The sequence below is a fragment of the Mustela nigripes genome, chromosome 4, assembly GCF_022355385.1.
Source record: "Mustela nigripes isolate SB6536 chromosome 4, MUSNIG.SB6536, whole genome shotgun sequence".
NCBI lineage: Eukaryota > Metazoa > Chordata > Mammalia > Carnivora > Mustelidae > Mustela > Mustela nigripes.
Window position 1 is genome coordinate 140,136,741 of NC_081560.1, and position 27,236 is coordinate 140,163,976.

The 27,236-nt window shown below is 34.1% G+C and overlaps 1 protein-coding gene and 1 pseudogene across 3 annotated transcripts in view; one reads left to right on the plus strand and one right to left on the minus strand.

The window, feature by feature from the left end:
• The window catches only part of ADK (adenosine kinase), a 532,452-nt gene that overhangs the window by 189,311 nt on the left and 315,905 nt on the right, over positions 1-27,236 (plus strand). The window lies entirely within an intron of this gene.
• Positions 1,224-1,641, minus strand: LOC132015438 (small ribosomal subunit protein eS27-like; annotated as a pseudogene).

Genomic DNA, 27,236 nt, shown 5'->3' on the forward strand with positions numbered 1-27,236 from the left:
CTGTACTCCAGGTTATTTTATAGAAACTATAATATTTGTGTATTATGTTCTTTACCCTTTTAACTCATTTGTTTTTAGGTTGTAGAGATGACCCTATGCCTCTAATTACAGGTTTTCTTCTTTAATCATATATACAAAACCATCAGTTAGGGACCTGAATTTTTTCTTCACATAAGCATTAAACATTTACCTTGGTCTTTTCTTAAATTCTTAGATCCTTATTTCTGTCTTTTAATTCCTAACTTGGTTCTCTGATCATCAGCTTTCTGGTTTTTCCAATTTCTCATGTTTTTCCTAGTTAGATAATCTTCCATATTTATATTTAGCTACTAATGAAATTTTAACCAGGTTTTTGTTTTGTTTTTAATTAAATTTTGAGAGAACTAAGTACCAGTGTTTATATTTATATAATTATACAGGATTTCACCTGGAGGAGACGGGGAGTGCTTTGGTTTTTTCTTTGATGCAAACGTCATGTTAGGAACTAGTTCCCAGAATTGTGTTTTAAAGCTTTCCCGAACTATGTACATTGAGTTCCTAAAATCTTTTTTTGTTTTTAAGTTTCAAGAGTTATATTTGGATGAATAGAAACATATTGAACCAAAAATTGTAAAGCTGGTATTTCAAGAACTATGTGGCATTTCCAACTGAGTCATAGTTATCTAGAAATTAAAATTGAAAATCAAGACCTTCATATTTCTTTTCTTTTAAAAAAATTGTTAATCTGTGTGGTTATAGATTTTTCTGATTATCTCTTTTTTTGTGACCTATTTTACCTGGAAAAAAAAAAAAAACCAGCTAGAGATTAAAAGGCTTTTTATTAGATGTACCTCCAGGAATCTGGGAGCTGTCCCAACTCCTTACATTTAAAAAGTAGAAATGACATTGGAGTGATCAAAGAGAATTCTCCATTCTAATGTTTTACACCTGGAACAGTTGTGGAAATGTCAGTAGCGCAGCAGTATTTATAAATATCAGAGCAGGATGTGGCAGATGGTGATGCAACATACAGGTTTGTCAAACCTTACGTCATTAAAAGGAGGTTCCTGTTGGTGCCATTTATAAGATTAATGAATAATTTTAAGTAATTGGGGCTTACAAAATAAAGTTGACTATTCAAAATAGTTCTTTTTGAAGCTGGAAAAAATTTAAATATGAATTAATACCTCCTTTCTTTGGTAATCCTTATTCCTTGTTGGTTAGATTGTGAGAGATTTTAGTAGCTAAATAAGGTGAGGAAAGCAGTGTTTTTTTTTTCTAAGTGGTATTTTAATGGATTTGTGACATTTTTCTATATTATGTCAGATTTTTAATTTTTTAAAATTTACTTTTGTTTATTATTATTATTTTTTAACCTTATTCAACATCTGTTTACTGGGCTATCATCTCAATTCAGGGTGCTTTTAGTGCTTCTTCCATCAGAGGAGCATCCTTCTGTAAGCCTTGCTTTTCCTCCTGGAGGCTGGCTGAGGATAGTGGAGCAGTCAACACACAAAACTACCATTTGTGCATGGCTAAAGACGGTGGTGATTTTGTAGCATCCTGGACAGTTCATATCCATGAGGCCTTTGTGCACTTATTCTTGTGCTTCCTCTTCTTTTACTCTGGGAATGGGTGGAGAAGGTCCTTTGTGAGGGGCATGTTCTCACGGAGAACTCATCACCACCAGAAAGGCTGTCAGGTTTTTAATGTAAAGCAAAATTCATGTATCTTCTCCTTCCTTTTTTCTTTCTTTTACCCCTTTAGTCCTTCTCTTTATGCTTCCTTTCTTCCTTTTTTCTTTCCTTTTTTTTTTTCTTAAACTTTATTTTATACCTTATGTTAAGAGATTGTTTTACCAGTTTAAACCTTATAAACCTTATAAATTTCAATGTAGTGCATTGTTCCATGCTACAGCATTAAACATGGGTACAATTGGAGGTTGTTTCTCCTGTGTAAGAGGAAAACAAAGAGACTTCTGTAAGAAATGCTACAAGTGACAGTTTCTAATTTCATCCAAGGGATGAAACTCTTGCCTTGGTTCCATTCCTTTTCATTCTCTTTTAGAGTTAGCATTCAGAAACTTTAAAAATAAATGTCTTATGGATAATGTGTTCATTTGTTTGAACTGAAAAATAAAGTCAGACCTCTTTGGGTAGAAAAAAATGTCTCATTTGTTTAGTTGTTGGACAGTAAGGATGGTCTTTGCCGCATAAATTATATAGTGATACTGTCAAGATGCCTTTTTTTTTAAAGAAAAGCTTTTCTAGAGTATTTCTATGTTCTTTGGTGCTTTTGATGGTGAGGTACTTGAGATAACAAAGTAAAAAGCCAAATGGTCTAAATTTTAGCAGGGCATAGTGATTAGGGGTGTAGAGGATGTGCTGTGGAATTAAGTAGAGCTGGGCAGGAAAAAACTCGGGCAAAATCAGCTAACTTTTTCAAGTTTGAGTTTCTTTTTTTTGAAAAATGAGAATAATTATAATAATTTCATAGCCTAATATTTTCAAAAGAGTAAAGTTATGAATCTCATAGATAATGAATATGTCAACAATTTTATTTAACTCATAATGAATGAATGAACAGGTAAGATGTTACATTTGATTTAAAAGAAAACTCAGAAGTCCAGAGACATGTGTAGTCGATGAAATAAATTTACAAGTATTACAAAACTGACTTTTTAAAAAAATATTTTATTTATTTATTTGAGAGAGTGAGAGAATGAGAGAGAGAGAGAGAGAGAGAGAGAGCATGAGAATGGAGAGGGTCAGAGGGAGAAGCAGACTCCTTGCCTAGCACGGATCCAGATGCAGAACTCGATCCCTGGACTCCAGGATCATGACCTGAGTTGAAGGCAGTCACTTAACCAACTGAACCAACCAGGAGCCCCAACAAAACTGACTTTTTGTTGGGGTGGCAAGTTTTAATTCTCTCTGTAGGGTCAGATTTTATTTACTGATTATACACAAGAATTATTGCTGTAAGTAATGTATAGACTTACAAAATAGCTTGAAGATGATGAAAGGTTTAAGCCACATAGAATCAGAAATCTAGAAGTCTATGCTCTAAAAAAAGGCATAGGCTTCCACAAATATCTCCAGTCTTTTGGGACCATTTCAAACTCTTTTACAGTTTTTTTCTTTGATGGTATTTAACTTAATATAGTGTGCTGATAGAATTAATGGTAAAGTATAAACAATATACCTAGTTCAGTATTTATATATAACAAGAGCTCAATAAATTACAGCTGTATGTATGTGGCAGACATTTTCCATTAATTGAATTAAACTTAATGTGTAATTCCAGCAATTTGTTGAGAATGTATTTAAAGCAATAAAATATGCCAGATATTCCTTCCTTCACACCTATTTGTCTAAAAAAAAAATCTTTCAAAATTAGAAAATAAGGCAGTGGGGCCTAAAACTGATTAGTGAATTGGTCCTTATGGGAAAAGAGCCCAAATGTCATCGACTGATGAATGGATAGAGAAGATGTGGTATATATATGGAAAGGAATATTACTCTTCCATCAGAAAGAATGAAATCCTATCATTTACGATGATGTGGATGTGCTTTACACTAAGCAAAATAAGTCAGTCAGAGAAAGACAAATACCATATGATTTGACTCATGTGGAATTTAAGAAGCGAAACAGATGAACATATGGGAAGGGGAAAAAAGAGGATAACAAACCACAAGAAACTTTAAAAAAATATATATTTATTTCTGAGAGAGTGCGCATGCACACATGCATGTGCTGTCGGGGGAGGGGCAATGGGGGAGGGAAAGAATCTCAAGCAGACTCCATGCAGAGTGCAGAGCCCAACACACGGCTCAATCTCATGACCCTGTGATCCTGACCTGCGCCACCCAAGTACCCAGCAAATCTTAAGGGACTCTTAATGATAGAGAGCAAACTGAGTGGTGATGGAAGGAGGTCGGTGAAGAATGGGCTAAATGGATGATGGATGTTAAGGAGGACACTTGTCATATTGAACACTACATGTGATATGTGAGTGATGAATCACTAAATTCTACTCCTGAAACCAATATAACACGATGTGTTAACTAACAATTTAAATAGAAATTTGAAAAGAAAAAAAAATTTAATAATAAATAAAGTTCAATAAATAAAGTTTAATCTTCTGAGTTCTTGAATGCTTTACTTGGTTAGTGATTGTTTTGGTTAGTGACTTGGAAATCCTTTGTTGTCTACAGTTGTTGGAAGATTTATTGGTTGATTGGCATCAATAAGGATTATACATCGATAGTTAATTGAATGCAAAAGAAAAGAAATAAGTCTATTCATATCTGCGCATCTTACATAAAGATATAATTTAATTTCATTTTATGTTAAATATTAAATACTGTAAGTTTTCATTTAATGAAATTAGTAGTAAATTCCTTTGTAAAAGAATAGTTTTTTAGGGCGCCTGGGTGGCTCAGTGGGTTAAGCCTCTGCTTTCGGCTCAGGTCATGATCTCAGGGTCCTGGAATTGAGCCCTGCATCAGGCTCTCTGCTCAGCAGGGAGCCTGCTCCCCCCCCCCCTCTCTCTGCCTACTTGTGATCTTTCTTTCTCTCTCTCTGTCAAATAAATAAATAAAATCTTAAAAAAAATAGCTTTTTAAAGAACAAGATAATCTCTAATTACTGCATCTAAGTCAGTTTTATAAGTGTTTATCTTCCATGCCACACTCTTAATCACAGTATGTATCCAGTGATTTTCTTATATTTTCCTGGTTTTCATGTCTGCATTTAAGCCACTTAAACATCACAGAAAGCTCAGAGCACAGTCTCGAAGACAGTTTTTTGTTCTAATCAGTCTCTTATTCTCCCATGGCCGCTAGAAGTATATAAGAGTGTGTTGGTGCCTCTGGATGCCAATGAATCAAGAATCACTCCAAACATCACCTTTTATCAAATTCTGTGAACCTGTTTGTTCTATTTAATTTTAGTTAGATATTTGTTAGTCTTCACTTTCCCATGCATACTTTCTTCAGCCTACAGTGCTGTTTACTGTGCCATTTTTTCCCTCATCCCTCTCAATTTACTGGTCATTTCCAGAGATAAATGATCTTTCTGACTTTTGCTTTCCCCACGCTAAAAGTGCTTATTGGAGCATATATATCTATATAGCTTAACCCAACTGAGTGCATTTGTTGGTGATATTCTGTCAATAATGTCAACATCATTTTTAACTGCATATAAATCATTGATCATTTTTTTCCATTATTCATCATTGGATTAATTTACATAACACAGTACTTACTATATAATGGGCAGATAAATGAATGGCTCTCTACTCCCTTCTGTATTATTTATTTGATCCTCTGATTATGAACACTTGTACCTCTAGTCAAGCTGATCCTAGATTATGCCTGCCCTTAAACTTTATTATCTGAATCAGAATCAGAGCCACATGCAAAATCCTTTAAAGGGAGGTTTTATTCACAAGAGTTGTTGCAAGAGTGGGGAAAGGGACCTTTGTAATAGGGGGATGGAGATTACTGCAATAAAGGAAATGCTCCCACCATGAGATGTGCAGTGTTCCCAAAAGTTGGGTAGAAAAGTTTTCTTTCAAAAGGAAAGAGTGAAGCTAGAAGGAACCTGGTACGTGGAAGTGGAATTAATAGATGTAGGTGGGTAGAGGTGGAGTGATGGGATAGTACAGAGACTGTTTTACATTGAGATCAGCTTACCCTCAGGAGGCCTGTTAGGTTTTATGTTGGTTCAGGCTGAGGATGGGTCAGTGTTCAGGGCTCTCAAAGAAGTAGAGAAGCTTTTTAACTGACATTTGGTAAGTCAAGGTAGCAGGTATTTTGTTGAGATTGGCCATTGGGTATAACCAGTTGAAGTAATCACTTTTGGGCAAAGAATGGGAATTTGGAGGGTCTGTGTCTGGCCTTGTCATAAGGCAAACAAAGGAGTTATGTGTGTTTTTTCTAGTCATACGAGGGAAAATGGTCCCTTGTAGCAAACTGTTTTAGGAACACAAAGGCATGGGGGAATTTCTTCAACTGTCTCTGGTTACCAGGATCATAGGGCTTGGGGTAAAGCTAGCACTGAAAGAGGAATTTGGAAACATGTTTCTAACACAGTTGTCTTGGTCACTTCCTCCTTCTCTTTATCTTCAGCCCCATTGCCCAGCCCCAGGGAAAAATTAGAAAACCTGATCTCTCTGATTCAGAAAGGGTTTTTTTTTGTTTCTTTTCTTTTCTTTCTTTCTTTCTTTTCTTTTTTTTTTTTTTTTTAAGATTTTTATTTATTTGGGAGAGAGAGAATTTGCAAGTGCGGGAAGATGCAGAGGGGAAGGGAAAAGAAGGGGGAAAGAATCTCAAGCAGATTCTTCACTGAGCTTGAGCCCAACATGGGTCTTGAGATCATGACCTGAGCTAAAAACCAGTCAAACACTTAACAGACTGAGCTACCCTGGCTCCCCTAATTCAGTAAGTTTTAAATTATTGCTAAAATATTTAGTCCATGTAGTTGCACATTATTCTTCCCACAAAATTTTATTTTCTATTCTTTGGTCTTTCCTTAGAATGATCTTTAGAATTATTTTATCTATGTATTTAAAAACAAACAAACAAAAAACCTCCTGAGGTTTGATGGGAATTTTGTACCATCATAGATTAATATAGGTATAATACACATTTTTATGTTGTGTTTTGATCAGTAGAATGACATTAGAACATCTCTACTGAGTCAAATATGTGTTTTTTTTAATTACCTAATAGAGTTTTTTATAATTTTTAAAAAAAGATCCTCACACTTTCATATATGTTGTTGAGTATTGTGTAGTGTGTTAACATTCTTATTCTTGTTATTCCTACAACTTTAAAATAATATCTCTTTTTTATTATGCTTTCCAGGTGATATTGCTGGTATAGAAGAGATCTAGTTATTTTATGCTCAGATACAGCATTCCTTTACCGATTCTATTACTTTTTTAGCTCATATCTTGCTTTGAGTTTCTGTTACTTATGTTCCCTGAAAACTGTTTTCTCTTCCTTTCTTTTGTTTAACTCTTTTTCATATGCTATTGCAGAATCAGGAATTCAAAAACTTGGGGCACCTGGGTGGCTCAGTCAGTTAAGCATCTGCCTTCAGCTCAGGTCATGATCCCTGGGTCCTGGGATCAAGCCCTGTGTTGGGCTTCCTGCTCAGCAGGGAAGCCTGCTTCTCCCTCTGCCTGTTCCTCCCCCTGCTTGTACTCTCATTTTGTCAAATAAATAAAAGTCTTTAAAAACAAAAAAGAATTCAAAAACTCTGGAGAATTTTAGTATTAGCTTTTAAAGGTATATGTTCCATGTTAGGGAAGAATTACTCTAATCCTGGTAGTTTTACAACTTATATTAAGAAAAGGTGTGGAGTTCATTACATAATTTATTTCCCTTTTTATCCTATTGTTAAAATACATAATTTAAATACTTCCCCCCCCCCTTTTAAAATAACCTTTGTGTTTACTAAAATATAGGTATTATAACGGCAGGCACTTTGTCAGTTTTGTTTTGTGTTGTTTATTCTTAGTGGCAATCTGTCGCTTCAAAGACATTCAATGAACATTTTTTTGAGTGATTTAATCAATTAGTAGACATAACCCTATGTGGAAAGGCTGTATTTCTCTTTACTGCTTGATTGTATGATTTGTATTAATTTTATTTAATTTTTTGACAGGCCCAAACGTAGCTTTTTATACAAACATAAGTATTTCCTTTAATGTATTTACTAATTTTCTTTTCTTTGAATACCATGCGTTTATACATTTTGACAGGCAGTATAAACAAAGCAGTAAAGAGTATAGTCTTTAGCGGCAAAGGCATGGATTCCAGTCCTGGTTCTTCTGCTTACATACAGAGTGACCTTACGCTCTTTGACTAATAGTTTCTTCACAAGTAAAATGGGATGATAACTTATAACAATACCAACTTTATAGTTTAAGAAAATTAAATGTAATAATACACATAGATTACTTAGAATAGTGACTGGCACGTAGTAGATGATCTAAAAGCCTTAGCTGTGTTGTTGTCCTATCATTACTTTACTTTGGGTTTGATTTTTGGTGTGTTATATCATGGGGTTGTAAAATCTTATTTGCTTTATATAAAAGCAATCATTTCAATGATACTCCAAAAATGTGTGTTATATATACTGTTATGTTTTCATTTCTGACTTGTTAGACTCATACATAAAATGCAATATAATGATGATTTATTACCTAATTAGTAGATATGGTAAAGTAAATGAATACTTTTTTATACCCTTTTATAAGTTGGTATTTAAGATGTTTGTAGAATACAAAATCAATATATAAAAATTTGTTACATTTTTATACACTAGTAGTGAACTATCAAGAGATATTAAGAAAGCCATCTCATTTAGAGTTACATCTAAAAGAATACAATACCTAGGAATAAATTTAGCCAAGAACATGAAAGGCCTGTACACTAAAAACTATAAGACATTAATGCAAGATTTAAGAAGACACAAATAAATGGAAAGATACTCTCTGATCATGGATTGGAAAAATGAATATTGTTAAAATGTCCAAATTACCCAAAGGGATCTGAGATTAAATGCAATTCCTATCAAAATCTCAATGGCATTTTCTTACAGAAATAGACAAATGATTCAGTTATTTGTTTGGAGCCACAAAGACAATAAGTACCCAAAAATGTAGTTGGGAGTCATCACACCCCTGATTTCAAACTGATATTACAGAGCTATAGTAATCAAAACAGTATGATGCTGGCATAAAAACAGACACATAGATAAATGAAACAGGATGAGAGCCCAGAAACAAACTCATGCATATATGGTCAATTAATTCACAATAAAGAAGTCAGTGAGGAAAGGACACTCTGAATAAATGATGCTGGGAAATCTTGACAGGCACATGCAAAAGGTCATGATGATAAGATGTATAAGCTTTCCTTTTACTGTCTATTTACTTTTTCTTATTAGTTCGTCCTATTCAGAATTCCCTTCAACTAAGTTAATAGCACTTTCCTCTGCATACTGAAAGAACAAGGCCTGTTGCCTTGCATTCAGAATCCTGAATGAAGTTCAGACTTCCTATTTTCTAATTTTACTCCTTTAGTAGTCTAAAGTCTCATTCCATCGTTGGCATTTTCAAGAGAATGTATTCACACTGATTTTTAAACTTATTTAAATATGTACCTGTTTAAAATTTATATTATTAAGAAACAAAAGTTCTGATCTTCTGTTAATGGAATTTGAAATAATTACAAAGGTATAAAGTAAGCTGAGGTACCTCTTCTCTGGTTTTAAATTAAACTCTGAATATGTTTGGACCTAAAGACAAATCTGTGTGTGTATATACAAGATGTTGTAAGGTAGAGTGAAGAATTGGCCCAAGTAACCCTATCACTTTCTACTCTCCTGTTTGAATCCCTCCCATGTAAAGCATTTACAATTCAGTATATAGTGATAGAATCCTTGGCCTCATTTTCATAGGTTTTACCTGGTAGTAATTGCTGTTCATTCCATCATGAAACGGAATTTTCTTCTTTCCCAGAAGTCTCTACATGAAAATTAGCAGCTATGCAGCAGACTTGAAAAAAAGAAAAAGAAAATTGGTTGGTTGGGTAGATGTTAGCTATCCACTGAGAAACTGTGGTCTTGGTAGGAGTAAAGGTTGGTTGTAGATTATCTGTAGGTAAGCTTAAAAACTTTGCCATTAAAAAAAAAATCTTTGCCATTTATTATTTATGTATTTAAAAGTGATTTAACAATGTATAATAGAAAACTGTGAAAATACTGATAATTTTAAAAATTAGAGATCTAATAAAATTAAAGAAAGTTTTGGTTTTATAAAAGCAATACCAGTTCAGTCCTTTATGAAGATGGCATACCATTTATGTAGATATAAAGAATTACAATAATATGTTTTATTAAAAAGATCAAATTACTTTTAAGTTCTGTTAAAAATAGCAATTATTCATGTTTATTGGCCACCAGGGTTTTGTGCTTTATATAATAGTTCTCACGTATTCTATTTTAAAAATCAAAGGAAATGTTCTTCAGGTAGATTAATACAGTATAGGAAACTAATATTTAAAATGTGGAGCTATTTAGAAATGTTGGGGAACTGAGAAGTAATATCTCTATGAAGCATTTATATAAATGTGCCATGTGCCTTAAATGATGAAAAATTTTAAACTTTAAATATGTAGAGCACTTCTTTAAATTATTTAAAGTGGGTCATTTTCCCTTCCCAAAACTTAAAGATTTAATCCTACCCTGAGGAGAATTCTACTAAATGTGAGAGATCATAGTCACTATACTGTAGTTAGTGTTGCAATTTTTAAAGCAGCAACTGTGGATTCTTAATCATATCTTTTATGTCCCTCAGAGATGAATCTTAATTTTGTAGCCATATTGGCTTCAAGTAATATACACAACTTGGGACATGTATAAAGCTTCAGATTTGACAGGGCTTATGTTTTTGGAGAGATTATCTGGTAGGTATACAAGCAAGCTTGGCTGTTGGGTTCCTTTACAGGTAATTAAACCTGGCATCTCAGAAGTTTTGACAGATTTACAGTTTATCCTTATACCTGCATATATGTAGGAAACCTTAAATTTTTTAAATTGGTTTTAATTGTTAAACTTAATAATATGTTAGGAAATTGAAAAGTAAAAATGTAGGGAAAAAATGGGCACATCAGAAAAAAAAAACCCTTTTTTGTTTTGTTTTCTATGTGAGTCAGTGTGTGTGTTTATGTAGTTCTACAATTTTATATTTGGGGGAGAAAACATTTTGCTTTGTTTTTTCAAGTAAATTTATTTTATTTGTTCATGTAGTTTTAGAGAGCCACCAAAACACAATCTTAAGGAAAATAATGTAAATGTAAAAATAGTATTCCAAATAAAAGAAAATGGATTTAGTACAATATCTTTCTTGACTCGGGTGCTTACTTATTTCTGGGAAACTTACAATTAAAATATATAACAGAACTTCTTACTTGCTGCATGTGACCTTGAGCAAATTTACATAGCCTTGCTGTGCTTCACTTTGCTCATTTGTACAATGTAAAATGTACACTATACATTTGCCGGGGGGGGGGGGATGTGAGTAAAGTGTAAAATAAAGGTATGAATAGTAGGTAAAGTGCTGGCTCATAAAAACTTTGTTATGACAGATGTTACTAGATGTCTATGTCCACATCTTCAGCAAAGATTATGTGATTTAATTCTTCTGTATTTTCACAAAATATTTATATGAAGTAGTGGGGCACGTAGATAAATTGTACTGGACAAAACCAGTTGTTTATTTTTTTAAAGATTTTGTTTATTTATTTTTCAGAGAGATAGAGTACAGGCAGGCAGAGTGGCTGACAGAGGCAGAGGGAGAAGTAGGCTCCCTGCAGAGCATGGAGCTCTATGTTGGACTCCATCCCAGGATGCTGGGATCATGACCTGAGCTGAAGTTAGCCGCTTAACCGACTGAGCCACCCAGGCATCCCTGGACAAAGCCAGTTTTGAAAGAGTCCTGTATTCATATTCCCAAAGACTTCTGTTTTTAGTAACATATTTATTAAATTGCTGCTCTGCCTACTGTGACTTCTCAGAGGCACATATTATGGGTTGAATTTTCGATGTCAACATATGTTCATCTTGGATTGAAATAGTGTTATCATTTCATAAAGTTAAATCTCCAAGTCCTCTCCATCATTTTTTTGATTAATGGTAAAAGCTTGTCTTCAACAAAATTAAGTGAATATTTTGCTTTAATTTCATGAAATCTTTCTATTTTTATTTTCTAAAATGTGATACATATACTTTGGTTATTTAAAAGTATGTTCACACATTCTTTGACTTCCTTCATTTAGAAGGTGGAGCCTAGTTACCCTGCTCTTGATTACGAGCCAGATTTAGTGACTTGCTTCTAACAAAAAGTGTGACAATGACTGTGTGCTATTGATGAGGTTAGATTATGAAAGGCATTGTTATTTCCACATTATTTTCTTTTGGAATGCCCATCAAGTCAACCACCATGTCATGAGGATACTCAATCTGCCTATGGAAAGGCCCATATAGGGCGGAACTAAATCTTTCCCACCACCAACCAGCACCAAATGCTAGCCACATGAAAGAGCCAGCCCTATTCAAATCCTCAGATGATTGGAACTCTGGCCAACTTATTCACTGGAGCCTATTAGATATACCGAGCCAGAACTGTTCTGCTAAGCCACTCTCAAAATCCTGAACCATAAAAACTATGTAAGATTGTATTTCCACCATGTTTGGCATCCACAGGTAACTGATATACACAAAATACAAAATTTTAAATGGTCATAAGAGCGTATACTGAAGAGTACAGTGTTTTTTTTTCTTTGGCCATACTCTACTTGCTCAGTGGAAGTCATTATGTGTGATTCCTATAACAAGTTTTTTGTACATGCTTCCAAAAATACTCTATTCCTTTATATCTATGTGCATATCTATTAATGTATGTTATCTGCATACATTATACTATATACATAGTTTCATATCTTGGATTTTTTTTTTTTTTTTTTTTTTTTTTTGGCCATGTGTTGGAGATTGGTCCATACCGTACAAAATAGACCTGGCTGATTCTTTTTATTGGCCATAATGGCCCATTCTGTGACAGCATTTTCATTTATCTAATGAATCCCCTGTGTTTGGATATTTAGGTGGCTCACAAAGACGCTTCAGTGAATATCTTAATATAGGTAACATTTTCTACTTGTGTAAGTATATCTTTATCATTTATTCTTAGAAATAGAATTGCTGACTCAAACAGCATTGATGTGGTACATTTTTAGAGGTTGCCAGCTTTTTCCATGCAAAAATTTTATCAATTTTTTTTAAAGATTATTTATTTATTTATTTGACAGAGAAAGATCAGAAGTAGATGGAGAGGCAGGCAGAGAGAGAGAGAGGGAAGCAGGCTCCCTGCTGAGCAGAGAGCCCGATGCGGGACTCGATCCCAGGACCCCGAGATCATGACCTGAGCTGAAGGCAGTGGCTTAACCCACTGAGCCACCCAGGCGCCCTCAATTTTTATTTCTACCAGGACTAAGTGAACATTTTTAAAAAGATTTATTTATTTAATTAAGAGAGAGCAAGAGAGTGCATCTGAGCATAAGCTCAAGCGGGGGCGGGGGGGAAGGAGAGAGAGAGAGAGGTAGGTAGACTCCCTGCTTAGCAGGGAGTGGAGTGGGGGCAGTGGTGGAGGGGTTGCTGGCTCCATCCTTGGACCCTGAGATCATGACCTGAGTGGAAATCAGGAGTCGGATGCATAACCACCTGAGCTGCCCAGGTGCCCTGAATGCGCTTGTTTTAATACAGCCTTACTAATTCAGAATATTACTCAGAATCGTCTTTATCAATATGAAGTGTGAAAAATAATATCCCATTGAAAGTTTACGTTTACATTTCGTGGATGAAATGCAGTACTTGGATGGAGTGGACTATTTTCCAAGAGAAATAAATTGCCAAAATTCACTCAAGAAAGAGATGAAAACTTTGAATGGAATAATGCCCATACAAGAAATAGAGGAGGTTATCAAAGAACCTTCTCTCCACAAGAGTAATAGTTCTAGTTGACTTCATTAGGAAAATACACCAAACCTACGTGGAACAGATATTTCTGAGAAATTTCTAAATAATTTGGTAGCATAGGAGAAAATAAAGCTTTCAGGGTCTTTTTTTTTTCAAGCTGGTCTCACATCAATTCTGTAACACAGCATGGATAGCAGAAAGAAAAAAAAGTGAGCATAAAACTCAGGGAAAATATAGATTAATTCTCTTTGTGACTATTGTAAAAATCTCAAAATATTTGGAAATAGAATCTAGTACCACATTAACAATAGTGACCAAGTTGGGAAGTAGGACTATTCTGGGAATGCAAGGATGGTTCAGTAATATAAAATCTATTATTTTGGTTACATACCAATAAAAAAAAGAATAATGGAATCTTTTCTGGAGATTGTAATGCAGCATCTATTGATGATGATAGATACATGATTCTTTAACATGATAGATTATATTTCTCTCAATTCCAATGCCAGCATTATATTTTATAGATAAAATGGGAAAATAGATTTAGCACTATCATTGTTGATTATATGGTGGAAACCCCAGTGGAATAAAGTCAAGTTATAAACAGAAACTCAATACATTAGCTAGATTTAAAATACAGTATCAAGGCACTAAAATTAGTAGACTATATATACAAACTATAAAACTCATTACAGTAGCAAACAAAAGATAAAATACTTTTGGACAGATATTATTATCATTAGCATTTATTTATCTACATAATCTCTATACCTAATGTGGGGCTCAAACTCATGACCCCCAGTTTAAGAGGTACATGCTCCACTGACTGAGCCAGCCAGCTGCTCCTGCATATTATTATGTTTATCTGTGTTGTCTATTATCTCTGCTCCCCCCAATTTGTGTTTCCTGTTTAAACTTTCTCTTGTCTCTTGTTTTTTTGCTTGTTTGGTTTCTTTGTGTAATTTTTTATCTTGGTTATTTTGAGCTATAAGAATAATAACAGAAACATTACAGATTATATATTGCAATGAATTTGGAAATACTGTGCATTCATGTTGTACCTTAAATCAAAAAGTAACAAAACAAGTAACTTTTGGCTCTTGGCTAACTTTTAGTTTTTACAGATACAGGGAAGTGCGTAAAATTTGAATCTATATACCATGGTGTGTTTTAAAAATTTTGAATCATACTTCTATCTTTGCAAAACACCGGTGATTTTTATTTCTCACAAATGTTGTACTCTTAAATAATTGGAGTGATAAGTGATTATATAAGACATTTTACTTAAATTGAAAGCATGGCCAGAATGATTTAATTATGTTTCCCAGAAGAATAACAAAATAAGTATCAATGGCAATTTTATATTAACTTTAGCTTATATATATATATTTCTGTTTCTTTAACTTCAAATCATTTATTACCATTAACTGGATCATGTTTCTTGTGTTTTGCTTTAATAGTAATTTTGCTAATGTAATATCACTATAATGCATTTAGTAATGTCATAACTCTATCAAGTTGATGCTCTCTTAAAAATTTCTGATAACAGTATAAGATGAGGGGTGTATAGTTACGAAAGACCCTAACATGATTGTATATCTTTTTATTTAAGTACAAAGCATACTCATATTGTTCCTATCACCAGTATTTTTTTAAATGACATAGCACAAAGAACTGCATTATGGTGGGGAGACTTTGAAAAGGTAAATTTATGGTTAGCTTCCAGATCTGCTCTAGAGTTTATTACCATCTGGTCTCTTTGGAGACTATTATAATTATTCATGGGAATGTTTTCAACACAAAAAAAGCATGATTTGTGTATTGGCAGAAAGTTAAAAAATACCAGTGGTTAAAACCATATGTAGTTTTCTTAGAGTTAGGCAGGGGAAATGAACTGAAGAACTAATTGAGAATCATCAGTAGTGATGTGGTTTGTCTCAATTTTGTCAGAATCTATTCATAATGAACAAAATATTGCAAAACAAGAAAAGCTAATGGTAATATAAATACAGTAATAACTTCATGTGGTCTGTCACTTTACCTTCATTTTAATCCATGAAATGTAAGATGGCCTCAGATAAATCTTGGTGTAAATTTCAGAAACAAAACGAGGAATATAAAACAAATTTTGAGAATTTTTAAAAATGAAAACAAAAACATTCATGTTAAAATAATTTTGGAGTTGAACACTGCAACAGTGCCTCTCTGAAAAGTATTTGTTATGAATTTAATTGCAAACATTATTTTAAATAATTTTACGTGTCATGGACTAGTTTAAAATTTTTCTGAAGCTTGAGTGGATTTAATAGTAAAAGCATAAGAACAAATATCTTTCCACTTTTCCGTTCTAAGAGTTGGAGAGGCCTATAAAAAAGGAGATGACAAATCAAAAAAATAGAAATCATCTATTTTTATTCAGCTGTTTTAAAACAAAAATGCCTGGTGGGCTGGGAATATACAGGAAATTTAAATTTGTGATTGAGAATAAGAAATGCATTTGTGGTTTTAAAAAGAAATACCAGCATGTCACATTAAAGTTATGATATCCACAGTATTGTGCAGTTAGCAGGAAAATGTATTACATCAGGGGGTATGTTGCACTTTAGAGAGCTAGTGTGGGGCTGCTGAATGAAGAGAATAACTCCATAGAAGGCATGAACATCAATAATCCAGTGAGAGAGGAAGAATTTTGCTGTCTCTCATGTAACATAAAACAGATGTTACATTCTATTAAAAACGTTCTTAACTAAAATGAATGTTTAGATCACCGGTCAATAGGAGAAACATGAACAATGGCAATTTAATGATTTTAAAATTTATTCTGTTTGTCAGTTAATATTGGTGATAGGGAGGGTGAAGGGAAGCTTGCCAAATGTTATTGTATTTTGGATGTCTTAATTTAGAAAGTTGAAAAGCAATAGTAAACTATATTACTATTTTATTTATTTTGTTTTGCAAATTTAAGCTATATCTTTCTCAAGAATTGTAAAAACAAGAGATTTAGAAACTGAGTCCAGATTCAATAACTTTGAATAAGTGGTTTAAATATATCTAAAAGTATCATCAATTAACTTTAAATGAATGTTGGAAACATTAAGCAGTTGGCAGTTGAAAGTAGACATATAGAAGGGGCTGCATGAGGATGTTAACCTGAAGTCCTAAGTATCTTTTCTTTTCTCTTTTTAAGATTTACCTTTTTTCCAGTATTTTTTTTCCATTAAAAAATTTTTAGGTATAATTTATATACAGTTAAATTGACCTTTTTAGTGCACAGTTCGATAACATTATGACACGTGCACACAATCACGTAACCACCACCAGAAATAAGATATGGAATAGTTCCATCCCCATAGAATTTCCCCATGCCCTTTTGTTGTCAACCCCTCCCCCACCTCAGCTCCTGGCAACCGCTATGTTTTTGTTGGTAGAGATAGTGCTCCTTGGTTGGTGTGCCAAGACTAAGGCTCTAACTGTTCTTTTCCTTGGAGATTCCTGAGCATTGTTTATACAGCTGGTGGACTTAAGATATGAGGTAACTGACTTCATTACTGTTTGCTATAAAATTGGTGGATTCCCCAGGCTTGATGTTCCTCACCCGCGGGTGCAAACCCACTGCATACATAGCATGTATTTGAACCATATTATCTCACCTCCATAGGATGTGGGGGAAAGGGTAAATTGGTACAAATATGCTTGTATTCTTATACTTTGCCATGAATAATAAAGTCTTTTGTGTTTGACCCAGGAGTGAGTCTTATGCCTTCTGCGTCATCTATGAATTTAGTAACCGACTTTTTTGTTAACCCTTTAAACAGGGTAAAATCAAATCCCATATCTCATATTTTTCCATCCCTATGGTTCTCCCCTTTTCAGTTTCATGTAGAGGAACCCAGCTCTTGGCCAAAAACTTTCATGTAATTTTTCAGGCCCAATTAGAGGCATTTACAAAGGTTTTACGTAGCCGGTTTTAGTGGGAAAACCATGCGCAAAGCCAGCTCATTGCAGTTTCTGAAGGCGGTTTTAGTCAAGGACTCATCCCCCACTAGCCAGCTGTGTTCTTCCACATATCTGCATTCCTAGCCCTGCATCTTCATTTGGGGGCCTCTTTATCTGGGCCTTTTAGAGTGGCCTGTCTCAGATGCCTCTGTCACCAGCTTCTTCCTGAGGAAGTGAGGGCGACTTTGAAGACCCCTTTCTCTGCTGTAACTTAGTACTCAGGACTCTTCTACTCCTAGCTCTTTCCCCTCTACCTTCCCTGGGACTCAGGATCATAAAGCTGCAAGAGCCTTTTACCAGGGTCTCTCTGGACAAAGAAACAACCCCCACATCTATGCTGATATACCTAATCCTTGGCCAGTATGCTGGCCCTTGAGGGAAGATGGAAGTGGAGAGCTCGCACTTCCTCTGATTTAGCCTCTTACTGCATCATAGTAAGTGATACATTTAGTCTTGTCTAAATGGACTCAGTAATAACGTAATCCAGCAGTTCAGCTCTCTCTCCAGCTCATTGGAGTTCTTGACATAGATGAATGGAATCATACAGTGTATAGCTTTTGAATCTGGCTTCCTTCAGTCGGCATAAGTGCATCTGAGAGTCATCCATTTTGTTGTTTATCAGTAATTTATTTCTTTTACAGCTGACTAGTATTCCGTCGTATAGATGTGCTGCAGTTTCTATATTCATCCCCGGTAGAGGAATATTGGAAATGTTTTTATTTTTGGTGATTATGAATAAAGCTACTATAAACATTTGTGTGTAAGTTTTTATGTTAACCTCATGTTATTTATTTTCTTTATTACTGAATTTTGAGAGTTCTTTATATATTCTGAATACATGTCTTTCATCAGATATGTAATTTGCAAATATTTTCTCCCATCTGTTCTTATCTTTTCATTTTCTGAATAGTGTCTTTCAATGAGTAAAAATTCTTACCAGTTTATCAGTTTGGTTTTTTATTGATTATGCTTTTATGTGATAGTTTGCCTAATGTAAGGTCAGAAAGATTGTATCCTATATTTTCTAATAAAAATTTTATTGTTTTACCTTTTATATTTAAGTCTCTGATCCATTTTGAGTTAATATTTGTGTAAGATAAGATATGAAACAAGGTTCCTCTTTGTCTCCTTTGGCATATGGATATCCTGTTGTTCTAGTCCATACCCTTTCCTGAAGTTTTTTTAAAAATGTGGGTTTTTTTTGAAGATTTTGTTTATTTATTTGAGAGAGAGAGAGAGAGATCACAAGTAGGCAGAGAGTCAGGCAGAGAGAGGGGGAAGCAGGCTCCCCGCCGAGCAGAGAGCCCCACGCAGGGCTCCATCCCAGGACCCTGAGATCATGACCCAGGCCGAAGGCAGAGACCCAACCCACTGAGCCACCCAGGCGCCCCTTAAAAATTGTTTTAATTGCCTTTGTGCTTTTCCCAAAAATGAATTATATGGTTGTATTTCTGTTGCCCTGAAGTCTGTTCTGTCGAACTCTGTGTTTATTCTTTCTCCAATACCATGCTGTACTGATTACTGCAGTTTCATAGTAACCCTTGATGTATTTGTGATTTTTTTGTTTTTTTGTTTCTATCATCATGTTAAAATGAGTATGGAAGTTGAAGTTATTACATTTTACAGGTTGAAAATGTCTTTTATTTATAGTTATATAAATTTTCACTTGTTGGATTTTGATATAATATACATCTTAGAAAATGTTTTTTCAGTATGCAGAGGAAAGTGCTGTTAACTTAGTTGAAGGGGATTCTGAAATAATAGGACTAACTAATAAGGAAAAGTAAATAGATAATGAAAGGAAAGCTTATATATCTTATCATCACTTTTTTTTTCACTTTCTGTTTTAATATTTATTTGTATTTTTTTTTAATTTTATTTATTATTTGACAGACAGAGATCACAAGTAGGCTGAGAGACAAGCAGGGGGTGGGAAGCAGGCTCCCCACTGAGCAGAGAGCCTGATGGAGGGCATGATCCCAGGACCCTGGGATCATGACCTGAGCTGAAGGCAGAGACTTTAACCCACTGAACCACCCAGGCGCCCCTAATATTTATTTTTAAAGGAGACTTATTTTGTTGTGGTGAGTGGTTTGATATTTATAGGTTTTTCCAGCAACATAACCTTGGACACAGAGTTTAGAACAAATGGTCTGTCTATATGAGAGATATAGGTAACACTGGCAGGGGTGGCAGGGAGGTGATTCAGGGAAGACAATACAACTAATAACAAGTAATTAAGCCAGATACCATGATAGGTTGCTGGAGCTTTAGCTTTAGGGAAATTCTGAGAAAAATCAGTGTCAAAATTGCTTTTCAAAATGAACCAATAGAAGTGTGAATATATTTCCTGTTAATGGTTGTGGACTGCAATTGGAGAATTGTTCATCTGTCTAGTGTTCAGGTGGTCATAGCAGCTTTCACCAGTTCAGGAGAAAAGCTCTTAGGCATAAACAGGAAGATACTGGCTGTTAGAAGTAACGGGAGCAAGGGAAAATGGGTAGGTCCAAAAGATAGGGGAAGGGCACTGACAGCATTAAAGTCATACCCTTCTGACTTTTAAGTGCCCTTCCTGGATTATTATGACAAATAAGTATAATCGTATCGTCCTTGTAATGATATTTTCTAGATAAATTAGATTAAATTTTCTATACTTATGCTTGTCTCTACTTTGTATTCACAGAGCTTCATTAACTTTATGTATATTAATCCCTGTTATCATACTATTTGATTACCTGGGAGAGCTTCCTAACTGAACATTGAGAGATACTATTTTATTTTCCCCTCTTCAGATCATACACACACACACACACACACACATATTTTATATATTTGACAGACAGAGATGACAAGTAGGCAGAGAAGCAGGCAGAGAGAGAGGAGGAAGCAGGCTCCCTGCTGAGCAGAGAGCCCGATGTGGGGCTCAATCCCAGGACCCTGAGATCATGCCCTGAGCCAAAGGCAGAGGCTTTAACCCACTGAGCCACCCAGGCACCCCAGATCATATATTTTAAATGTTAAATGATAAGGATATCTAAGATGGCAGATAAGCATGTAAAATGTTTTCAATATCTTTAGACATCAGAAAAGTAAAAATTGAAAGTACACGAAATCCTTGCATATATATTTGAATAGCTAAAAATTAAAAAATGCTCACAATAACATGTGCTGGTGAGAATGTGGAATGACTGAATCTCTCAAACACTGCTGATGGGAATATAGAATAACGTAGCCACTCTGAGGAACAGTTTGGCATTTCTTATAAAATTCAACATACATTCCATATGACTCAGAATTCTTGAGTACTTATCATAGAGAAATGAAAACTTATGTTCACACAAAAAACTTGATACACAAATATTTATAGCAGCTTTACTTGTAATTCCTCCAAATTAGAAACAATCCAAATAACCTTCAACAGGTGAATGGATAAACAAACTGTGATGTCTCTATACAACAGAATACTGCTAAGCTTTAAAAAGGAGTAACAGTGATACAGACAACAATTTGCATGGGTATTAAGGGCATCACACTGGGTTTAAAAATAAAAAGATCTGAAAGGTTGCATTTTGCATGGTTTCAAGATACAATGTTCTTAAAATTTAAAACATATATCTAGTTTTAGCAAACAGAACCATGGTTGCCAGAAGGTAGGAATGAAGGGGAAAGGAAGATAGTGTGAATATAAAGTTGTTGCACAAGGAGTCTTCTTGGTGGTAATGGAACAGTTCTATATTGATTGTGGTGGTGGTGGTTTCACAAATCTATACAGCTGATGAGATTTCATAGACTGTAAATACACTTACCCAAGCAAGAATGCATATAAAATCTAGTGAAATCTGGATGGATTTAGTAATTTGCTACTATACCAATGTCAGGTTCCTGGATTTGAAAATGGACCGTGGTTATGTAATATGTTATAATTACAGCAGGCTGGGAGAAGGTAACATGGGAGCCTTCTTACTATTTTTATAATTTGTTGTGAATCTAAAATTAGTATGTAGTCATTGAGTAAGTCCCATTTATTCATATAATTTGCATCTTATATCTAAGCTAATTCTATCTCTATGACAGAATAATCTCCTGATGTGTATCTTTTCATTTTTTCAATACAAAGCAAGGGCTTAAAAGACTGCAGAACTAATTGCATGAAAATAAGTTTTGTGAGCTATTTCTCCTTTGTTTATTTTTTACCTTCTTCACAAAATTTCAGGATTGCGAATGTAAATAAAATAGTTTTGTTTTCAAAATGATCTACTTTATAGACAAAACTAGAGGGGCCCTTATGATTTCTTCAGAATTCTGTGCTATGAACTGAAACTTTTGGTGGTCACCTATCTCATTGGCATAAACATAAAATCTCCTCTGCCTATAAAATTATTTTCCTTCATTTGACAAGTTTGTACCCATTTAATGTGTCTCAAGCTTAAACATCATTTTCTCATGGAGTTCTTACCTTTGATACTCCTCTTCAAATCTTTGCTCAGTGCCTATACGAGGCTGCATTCATTTTACACATGTACAGAAAGACCAAATAATAGGCAAGTTAATGACCTAGCTGAAACAGTGGCATTCGGTGTAAAACTCCAGAATACATCCTAAATCTTAAATGAACAAATAAATTATTCAAAACATGAGACCACCTGACCCATTCTAGTGGTATTTAACAGAGATATATTTGTAACTGGTGGAAGAAGAATCACTCCCTAGGTGCGAGATCAATTGCTGTTCATTTTATTCACCTGAAGATAAATCACTTTCACAGATTTTGCAGACTTCTCCTTTTCCTGAAAAAAATGATTTATTAAAGTGGAAGTTTCTTTATTATATCAGTGCTGCCTTACTCTTCCCTTTATAATACTTCTATATTGAAAGAAGCCAGAGGCCAACAGTAGTCTTGTCTGTTCTGCTCTTTATTTCATTGTTATTTTAAAACCCATTGATGAAATTCTTTTCCATTTTGAAGGGCCAGTTTTCTTCTACATATGAGAGAATTTTAAATATTTGAATTGATATTAATGCATTCTATTACTATAAATTGTCCATACTTTGATTTTAAAAATACCTACTGATTTATATTCATTTAGCATAATTTTAGGATTCATCTCTACTGACCAGAGATATGATATAGTGTTTTGGGGGGACTTGTGAGGGTAAGGAAATGTTGTAGAATACTGGTTAAAAAGCTAAGAAGTATTTTTAATGTTTTACCATGTATGTACATTTTGCATTGTTTATACAATTATATGAGAAAAAGTCACTTGTTTCCCTATATTCTTATATACTGTTTGATAGTTTGAGTAATGTTGACAGTTTTCATTTCTGCACCTAGTGACTTTTCATCTTAAAATATTTTCTAAATCTGATTTCAGATCATATACTCTGATTTCTAGTTTGGGAACTCTTAATGTTATTATTCAAAACAGTAAGCAATAGATGTTTTGTGAAAATGAGGGGTTAGTACTGTTTGCTTTGATAAAGTGAATAGACATTTGCACTCTTCTGGGAATTTTCAGATATATAGTTTTTAATGTATATATATCATCCCAGTATATAGATTGACAGATCAGGGGATCAGAACAGAGTGAAGAAATAAACATGAGTAGAAATGGAAATTCAGTAGAAGTATATAAAAACTGGCAACCGGTGTAGGAAAACTAAGGCATTGGTATTTGGGGAGAATTATTTTCTACTCAATGTGCTTTCTTACTGTTTTAATCATTTTTATAATGTGCTGTGTATTACCAATTTAAATAAATACTTAATTTTGGAAAGCTAAAATGGCTAGCATATTTATGTAGTAGCAGTTTGTTTAATCAATATTTAATTATTGTCAATTTGCAGACTTTAATTGTACTGATAATAGTACAATATTTATAACATTGAACAGTGCCTTTCAAATACTTGTAAAGAAAACACAAAACTTCTTCCCTAACAAATATTTCTTAGTGATTGTTAAGATTAACTCTTGGTCATTCAGTAAGTTCTATTTATCACAGACTTTGCATCTTATAGCTAAGCTAATTCAAATATATATTCTTATCCTTTATGTCAAGAGATTTCAAGCGAGACAATTTTATGCCTGCCCTTACTCCTGAACGCTTGTCCTCACTTTCTTGTGCTATATATAACCTTGTGACATCAAAAGATGTATACTTCTCCTTGATAGTGTACTACCAAGGTATATTCAGTGATGTCCTGGATTTGTTTCTTTAACATTTAAATTCATTTTTACTGTGATATCACCAATATTTCTTAAACTTGCCATAGTCTATTTTCAACAGATTTTTTTAATTTAATTTTTTTCAGTATTCCAAAATTCATTGTTTATCGCCACACCCAGTGCTCCATGTAATACATGCCCTCCATAACACCCACACCAGGCTCACCCAACCCCCCACACCCCTCCTCTCCAAAACCCTCACTTTGTTTCTCAGAGTCCACAGTGTCTCATGGTTTGTCTCCCCCTCTGATTTCCCCCATTTTTATAATCATTACCCTGTTTCTTGCTCTCTCTGTTTTTGTTCGTTTGTTTTCTTTTGCTTTCTACTTATGGCTTAGCTTTTTATGTTTGGACGTCCTCAATCCAAACTCCACCATGTGTTGGCTCTCATGTATTTGCTTACATAATACAAGTAACTATTCTTGGAGTTTTGTGTATTTATTTGGCTGTCATTGTATTGAAAATTGTTTTGACAGTTGTTCATTTATGAACTTTCTTAGAGCAGAAATATGCATTGCAAGAGCAGCATGCTCAGGCTTGTGCTGTTGTGGATAATTGTTGGCTATATGTGTGTTTTCAAATGTTTAAAGATTTGAAAAATGTAAAGCATATACTTAGCACAAATGTCACCATTCCTTGGTAACTTCTATAAACTCCCTTCCCCTTAAGGAAATTAAGCTGCTGTTTCGGGTAGGAAAAAGAGTTTCTAACGTAGGTCTTTCATAAAAACGAAGCAGCATGGCACAGTTTTTCCAAAAATAGAGAATACTCTGCTTCTTTCCATTTTGGCTTTTGAAAAGTTTCATAGAAACAGTCCACTTTCTGATACTGGGAGAAACTTGTGCATCTTTTTCTGTCCTTTTACTTTTAGTCCATTTATAACCTTTAATTTAAAGTATGTCTTCTGTAGACATTAATATATATCTTTATTTTTAAGATTTATTTATTTATTTGAGAGAGAGGGAGAGAGTGTGGTGCAAGCAGGGGAAGGGCAGAGAGAAAGAAGGAGAGAGAGAATCTCCAGCTGATTCCCGTCTGAACACAGAACGCGACCCAGGGTAGAGATCACCATGACCCCTGTGACCACCACCCAACCAGAAACCAAGAGTTGAATGCTCAGTCAACTGAGCCACCCAGGCACCATACTTGTCTTTTAGATATAGTTATCATAACTCTTGATATGACAGTGTGAAATTTATCCCTTTATATTATTTGCATGGAGTCAGTTTGCTCTTTCATAAAACATCTTCTACTCTGTATATAAAACACAGCTTGTTTTTTTACTAAGGCCTTTGAAAAAAATTTTGAATAAGCTTTAGTTTCATTGCATTTAAAAATTCCTGTTATGGAATACGTCAAAAGTTCATGTTTATTCCCCTTATTTTCATGTCATGGTGCAGATCACAAAAACAAAAATAGTTATTTGGAGTTTCATGAATGCTAGATTTTAATCTTACTAGGTAGTGGTTGTATATTTTACAAGGTTATCTTCTGTCATGGAGATACAAGTATTATAACATTTTAATTAAATTTATGTTTCATTTCATCTTTCTCTGGTAGATTAAATTTTTGTATTGAAAGTTTATTACCGGGCGCCTGGGTGGCTCAGTGGGTTAGGCTACTGCCTTCGGCTCAGGTCATGATCTCAGGTTCCTGGGATCGAGTCCCACATCGGGCTCTCTGCTTGGCGGGGAGCCTGCTTCCTCCTCTCTCTCTCTGCCTACCTCTATGCCTCTATGCCTACTTGTGATCTCTGTCAAATAAATAAATAAAATCTTTAAAAAAAAAAAAAGAACGTTTATTACCATTTTGAACTGTATGCCACTAATGATATTGATAAGTCATTTAAAGTTACAATAAAATTATAATATGGGTGGGCCTCATCTGTCATTGATTAATTAGCTTATAATTAATTTAAAGTAGTCTTAATTTTTATTGGTTTTCAGTTTCTAATCAATCTGACTTGAAACAATATTTTTTATATTTTGGGTTTTTTGCCTTAAAAAAATCTCTTAAATGTGGAAAGAAAACACTAAAATTAGGCAAATGCAAAGTTAAAAGTATTCTGTAATGTAAAAAAAAAGAAACAATCTTGTTTTTGAATGTTCAGTTTGATTTTGTGAATAAAAGTTCTTTAGGGATTTAAAAAATGCTTTTCTGAAATTTTTTTTAAAAAGGCATAAAACAGAAATAAAGCTTTAAAAATGCTCTAAATCCCTTTGCATTAAAAAAAGGTTTTCATTTTTTAAAAAAAGCATCACTTAAAAACAGTACTTACAATATGTATTCAACGAATTGGTGTATGGATTATAATATAAGCAACTAATTCTCTGGCTTTACTTAGTCTCTCTACTGATTACTGCTATTGAGTAAGAAGTTTCATATGGGAGTAGGAAAAAGTGAACTCATCATTCCCCTGAGCATCTGGAATAAGTTCCTGCCAGAAACAAGATAGTAATTTTTATCTTTTTATCAGTATACTGCCCTGAAGTGAATCACATGCACACACTCATTGATTCTCACAGAAAGATTCCAGTGTTTGTGTGATTTCTTTTGCTGGAAAAATTGCATGTCTTTGACTCCTACACAGGTCCTTTATAAGTAATAAAAATTTCCCCATTACACAGATCCTTCAACCTTAACATTTTTAAATAATTATCCATGAAGTCCTTGAATATTATTATATTATTATTGTTATTAAAATATTTGTTGTTTTGAATGAATATTACCTCTGAATACTGGTAATGTAAAAACATGAAGTTTACTTCAACTCTTCTGTGGCTCTTGTAAACCTCTTGGATGATAGAAAGAGTCATGACAAGTAACAGGTATGGTGGGAGCTCCCAAGATAGAAGGTCTTCTCCATACTCTGTCATCGGGTAGGTAAGTGATCCAGGGGAAGTGCTTCAGCTTCTTTAATCTATTAATTGATTATTTTAGTCTTGATTACTGAGGATCATTATGGTTCCAAAATTTCATGACATCTCTCCATTTTTAATGATATTGTTTTTTGTTAATCTACGTAAAAAACCCATATTGGATTCAAAGGGAAAGTTCTATTAGCACTTAAATTAAATTTGAGTTGCTAGATATCTTATTGCTTCTCACTTTACACTCACTGCTTCCACTGTGTGTGATGATTATTTAAGCCATATGCACTTAATGCATGAAGCGTAAGTAGAGGACTGTGGTAAATTACCAGAACTCATTATAAGTATTTATCCACTCTGTGGATTTGGTCAAACTTTTTCAAATTTTATATGCATATCTTGAGAGTTTGTTACTTGGCCAGACTCACGTGACTAGATACTGTGATAAGTAAGGCTAAGTGTTCAAGCCCAGTTTTTCCTGACTAAATTTATTTCTGCAAGTTCAACCTTTTCATCATTTCACTTTTTAGAATTATTAACAAAGTATATATATATACATATGTGTGTGTGTGTATATATATATACTTTGTTAATAATTCTAAAAAGTGAAATGATGA